Source organism: Mesoplodon densirostris, chromosome 15 (genome assembly GCF_025265405.1).
Source record: "Mesoplodon densirostris isolate mMesDen1 chromosome 15, mMesDen1 primary haplotype, whole genome shotgun sequence".
NCBI lineage: Eukaryota > Metazoa > Chordata > Mammalia > Artiodactyla > Ziphiidae > Mesoplodon > Mesoplodon densirostris.
This window is the reverse complement of record NC_082675.1, coordinates 44,761,518-44,767,972: the sequence shown is the minus strand read 5'-3', so window position 1 is coordinate 44,767,972 and position 6,455 is coordinate 44,761,518. Positions and strand designations below refer to the sequence as shown.

General features: G+C 39.3%; 1 pseudogene; it reads left to right on the top strand.

The window, feature by feature from the left end:
* Positions 1-2,185: 2,185 nt before the first annotated feature.
* On the top strand, positions 2,186-6,232 carry LOC132502487 (DNA replication complex GINS protein PSF2-like; annotated as a pseudogene).
* The last annotated feature ends 223 nt before the right edge of the window (positions 6,233-6,455 follow it).

Sequence of the window (6,455 nt, the reverse complement as noted above, 5' to 3'; positions counted from 1 at the left end):
TAGGTCAGATGGTTTCATAAGATGATATTTGGAAAAATACATTTTGATTAATTAATTAATCAATTTACTGGTCACTCCATGAAGCCTCAGGACTTCTGCCATGTACATAATTTCCTATGAATTCATCTTTCTTATTCTAAAGCTTAAGCCCTTTCAATTTCACCTTCAAGTAGCCTGAGAAATCTCTTATCATTGAAACACAGCAATAGTATTTGACTAGATGGGTGGATTGACATTTCCTGTTTTTGTACCAATTTTTCCATCAAAGATAGTATACTGGTGGCAGGGATGATTTAGACACAGATGTTATCTTTCTGCACTGTTATGCCTCTATGATTATTTGGTATGAGCTGTAAACCAGATCAGTTTGTGTATCAAATGTGCATTGTGTTGTACATTCGTGTGACCTATCTAGGAAGAGAAAAGAAACTGTTAGTGAGCATTCTGTATGAATTCAGATGTGCTGACAAGATGGGGTTATATGTGCAAAAGATTTATTGGTGGGGAGCAAGATGCAGGTCTGACACCTGTGAAAAGGAAGACAAGGGAAGATGATTGGGTAGAAGGAGTTTCCAACCGCAACACAGTTTCAAAAGTTTCAGCAAGGTTGATGGGTACTCCTCAAGTCAACCCATAAAAGGAGTTCTATATCTCATAGGCAGGGGCTGCCTTAGTACCCCCACTATGTCAGTCATTGGCTGGGAGCAGCCCACCAGGAAGTATGGTCTCAAGGCAAACATGATGGGGGGCCAGAGGGGCAGCTGCTGGTGCTGTCAGTCAATTATGCTCCACCAGTTGGAGATCTGATAGTTGTATTTTCATGGCCACCATCATTAGTGTAACTTTGCAACACTTCATTTTAGCTCAAATAAAGAGATTGGCTAAATCACTGACTTCAATCCATTTAAAACATGGGTAATATCAAGGACTTATAATGGAGATTAATTTCTTTCATAAACTTTTAATAAGCACATACTATAAACTGTTTCTAAGCCAGCTGCCATGGACAGAAAAGCTATTACAACACAATACCAGCCTCAAGGAACTTGCACGTACAGTTGTACATGACAGAAGAAAAAACAGGCAATAGATGTGCATTGCTTGCTAAAACCAAATAAGATATATTTTTTCATAACATGGGAATCTTTTAACATGCTTATGATATGTTCACCCAATGAAACATTTAATAAAGCACTTGAGTACAAAAAAAAAGAAAACTGTTATGGTCAGCCATTTTCAAAAAGCAGACAGTAAACCAAGTGGTACTGTAAGGAAAAATTAACATCTTCATTTTTAAACTTAGAGCATTTCTGTTAAAATAATTTAACATTTTGCAAATGATACAAAATTTCTTTTTATAATTAATGAGTTATTTTCTTTTAATTAGATATGCTTATAAAAATATATGATCTCACTTTTCGTTTTTTTCATTAATTTCAGCAATGTTTCCGAAAAGCTAGAAATTCTATGATTTCAACTGATAACACCTCACACTTCAACCTGTAAGAATGAGGATTATGAAAGTTCATTCTTAAGGAAGAAGAATTATTTATTGAATATCTATTCTTTGCCAGATACTTCTCTAGATGTTAGGGATATAGCAGTGAAGAAAACAGGTAAAATTCCTGCCTTCAGGAAGCTCACATTCCTGTCAGCGGTGAGGATGGAGAGACAAAATAAACAAGATAAGTAAGATACAACATGATATGGACATATATACGCTACCAAACATAAAATAGATGGCTAGTGGGAAGCAGCCACATAGCACAGGAAGATCAGCTAGGTGCTTTGTGACCACCTAGAGGGGTGGGATAGGGAGGGTGGGAGGGAGGGAGATGCAAGAGGGAAGAGATATGGGGATATATGTATATGTATATGTATAACTAATTCACTTTGTTATAAAGCAGAAATTAACACACCATTGTAAAGCAATTATACTCTAATAAAGATGCTTAAAATTTTTTTAATTAAAAATAAAATAAAATAAAAACTTAATCTCAAAAAAAGAAAATATGACAATCTTTTCTGACCTGAAAGGGCAATACTCACTTAGGAGTATGAAGGGGAGGGGTATTTATGCTATTTCTCCAGGAAGACAATGGAGGTAAACAGGAGATAAACAAGTAAAAATTTAAAGCAGGAACATACAGAAAGAATGCGTTGCTTTCCAGATGATACAAGCACCATGGCCGGATGGAGGGCCAGGGAAGGTGGGATGGGCCAGAGGCAGGCGCAGGCACAGGCCAGGCCAGATCAGGGAGGACTGAGCTGCCATGCAAGGGGGATTTGACCTTATCCTATAAGCAGCAGGAAAACAATAAAAGAGTTTAAGGACGCAAATGAAAAAAAAAGAAAAAAAAAAGATATAACATGATAGTAATACACCTGCTAAGGAGACAAAAGAAAGCAGAAAAGGGGAGGGTAGAAATTTAGAGGTATGAAGAGGTAAGTACTAGAAGTTTACATAAGTGGACCAAGAATGAAAACTTTATTGAATTACAGTAATAATAATGAATTATAAAAATTTTATTCATTTTTTTCCAGCAAGCATTTGTTTGTCGGTGCCAGGTGATGTGAACACAGAGATGAAAAGACAGTATCACCGCCCTCACATGGCCTTTTAAGTAGTGGGAGAAAGAAAATCAACAATCAATGCTACATTCCAAAAAAGCTAAGACATGAGCTAAAATTAAAATATCAAAATACCCTTATTTTCACATTTCTAAATAAGCTGGTGATGAAAATACTGACAGATTTCACTACATAAACAAAAGTTGAAGCCTCCTGATATCAAATAAACCAGCAACTGTGCAGTGTGATGATGCCAGCAGTATAGTTTTTTTAAATATTCCCCAAAACCCTCCTAAATAATAAATCAGGAGTGTTAAAGAAGACAAAACCAACAAAACTATGGACAATATCCTCTACAAAACTAGGAACAAGGAATCCCCATGAACTTCAGGACAGGCATGAGTGTGGCCCAAACACCAAGAGCTGTGTGCCCTGAATAGTACAACAACTATGTGGTTGGAGCACTGAGGAGTGAAAGAGTGATACTCACTTATACCACAAGCCATGGGAACCAAATCTTATCCCAAAATAATCACAACCAAAATGAGATAACCCTACGGAAGCAGGGACTAAAGGATCTGGGAACAACCTAAATGTCCTTACAGGATACAAGTTTCACAGAGAGCAAACAGAGCTTCTGAATGTGAGAAGATCAAACACAGCTTTGTCAGTGTAGGCTCCAGAGACATTCAGAGCAAATACTCATTTTCAGAAGTGAAAAACTTTACTCTCAAGGAACACTATTGGAAATACATGCTAAGGTGAGTGGATCAGGAACACTGAGTGTAAAAAAGACAGCGAAGCTTCAGAGAGAGCGTAGAGGCGCCCAAAGAATGCTAGTCGTGAAAAGTAGTATAAAGGCAAAATTACAAGGCTGAATCTGACAGGCCTACATGACTCAGGGTTGAAGAATGCAGTTGAAGACAGAAAATATTTCTGATCTACACATATCTATAAAAGACAGAAAAGCAACTACAGAAAGGCCTTTTCTTGAGTATTTCACATGAAAACAGAAAGGAAATTCTCAGTCCAAGGAGCTCTTCACAAGAACATCTTCCTAATAGTCTAAGAAAATACACAGCTTTGAAACGTGGGGTGTGGGAGTTTACAGGCTATAGCGTTTCAATCCGAAAAATAAATAGACATGGCAACAAACGTACACACAAAAATGACCCTTCATGGCTGGAGGTTTTTAAAAGGCAAATTGTAGGAAACTTAAAATTGAATGACAGAGAAGTATTACCAAATGTTAGGTAGTAATTTTAAATTAAATGTACAAAGAGTTTTAATGACTTGGGAAAATGCACCACAGCTTTAGGCTCTTTCAAATCATCGTGAGACAGTCCTAAAATTTTTATTCTGCTAACCAATTTAATCAATAGAATATTCCACAGCTATCTGCTTCATAACCAAAATATCCACTGGGGTATCCTTGAAATGATTTCTCTGTGCCCTTAGAATACAAGTCACCTCCACTCCTTCTTTTGCAAGAAGTTATATTTTTACTTAAATAAGTAATAAATTATATTTCTCTTTGTTAAAAAACACAACAAAATAAATGAGGCAAACACTAGTATATGAAGCATAACGTGAAAGCCTCATTTACCACTACACCAGCCCCTGTTCCTTTTCTCAGAGGAAATCACAGGGTGAATCCTTCTATTCTACTTTCCACAAATTCATATAAATGCAAAATACATATACATAGGTATATGTTTTCATATGTTATATATGAGAATGCTATATATGAGACCTATGTATATACATGTATATAATTATATATACATATGTATATGTGTATACACACACACACACACACACTCACATACACACAGGCAAATACCAATCCAATGATGTCTTTAAGTAAAATTTCTGTCCATTATCAAAGACTTCAGCAATTTATTTCCTATCAACAGTGTTTGCTCACATTCTGGCCAAAAATAGTTCTTATCAATTACTTCAAATTTGTCAACCTTACGGAAGAAAAGTGTCTTTATTATTTTAATTTGCATTTAGAAGTGTAATAATTTTCATAGGTTTATCAACCATTTGTGTATCTTCAACAATAAATTGGGACTTCCTTGGTGGCGCAGTGGTTAAGAATCCGCCTGCCAATGCAGGGGACACAGGTTCGAGCCCTAGTCCAGGAAGATCCCACATGCCACGGGGCAACTAAGCCCGTGCACCACAACTACTGAGCCTGCACTCTAGAGCCCGTGAGCCACAACTACTGAGCCCACGTGCCACAACTACTGAAGCCCGCGTGCCTAGAGCCTGTGCTCTGCAACAAGAGAAGCCGCTGCAAGGAGAAGCCTGCACCCCGCAACGAAGAGTAGCCCCCGCTTGCTGCAACTAGAGAAAGCCCGCAAGCAGCAACAAAGACCCAACACAGCCAAAAATTAATTAATTAATTAATTAATTAAAAAAATGAATTCCCTGTCCATATCCATTATTCACTTTCCTATTTAACTGTTTATCTTTTTCCTTTAGATCCATAGTTGCTCTTTATATTTATGCATATTTATTCATTATCTATTGATGTGTGGCCAACATTTTCTCCTGTTCTTTATTTTTGAGATATTTTAGTAGAAGTCTTAAATTTTTTATTAGATCAAATTTGCCAGTTATTTTTTAAGGCTTTGGGGTTTGTGATTCTTTAATGAAGAAATTTTACCCCCTGTTATTTAAAAAATAATAATAATTGAATTATCTTCTCCTATTCTTTTTATTGTTCATGTGCACGTGATCTTTTCAACTTCCTGCATATAGTTTCTAGAAAAATATCCACTTTTCTGGATTTTTCCATTTGTTGCCATGCAATTTAGCCATTATTTTTAATGTTTTAATCACTTCAATATTGATAACTAAAACAACTCCAATTTCTAATTTTAAATAGATGTATTCCATATTTCACTAAATCAGACTTGCCAGGGTTAAATCTATTTTACTGATCTTTTTAAAAGCATCAGCTTCTAGCTTTAGGGATAAAATAACTCTAAAAATAATTCAGGGGGCGGGTCCTGCACCGTGGCGGGAAAGTGGCAGGAAAGCAGCCACTGCTGCGCATTTTCCTGGGAGCTGAGGGCGAGTCCCAGGCCTACCACCGGCGCCGCCAAGGACTTGGAGTTTGTGGCTAAGAAGGAGCTGGTGCCCATTATCCCGAACTTCAGCCTGGACAAGATCTACCTCACTGGGGGCGACCTGGGGCCTTTCCACCCTGGCTCCCCAGTGCAGGTGCCTCTGTGGCGGGCGATCAACCCGAACCCAAGAAGGGTCGGCTGCTTCCTCCCAAGTGGACGGACGCAGAAAAGTTGGAGAAGATGAGGATCATGAAGGAAAGGAAGAAACCTTCCCCCCAGACCTAGCCCTTACTCCAGGGGAACTTACCAAACTCCTGCTAACTAAGGTTTCCGACAACATCCCGAAAGCAGATGAGATCTGGACACTCGCTAGCCAAGCTCCGGGCGTCTGCCGACAGCTTAGTGAGACAACGGGTGACACGCGCCCAGCTGGATAACTTGGCCTTAATGGAGGTCAACACCCCCGGGCTTTTCTCCCACCAGCTGCACTACAGTGCGGAGACAAACTCCGCACACACCTGCAACCTTCTGAAGGTGCCCAGTCTCGAGAGAGAGACAGGTTCGTCCAGGCCCTTGTCTGAGGCAGGAGGCTCCCGGGTGGTGTGTGAGCGCTCAGGACTGGATAGAGAGACTCACATTTCTGGAGTTATAGAACCACTTTTGAATGTCTGAAAAAAAAGTGCAGTGGGGCTTCCCTGGTGGCGCAGTGGTTGAGAATCCACCTGCCGATGCAGGGGACGCGGGCTCGTGCCCCGGTCCGGGAGGATCCCACATGCCGCAGAGCGGCTGGGCCCGTGAGCCATG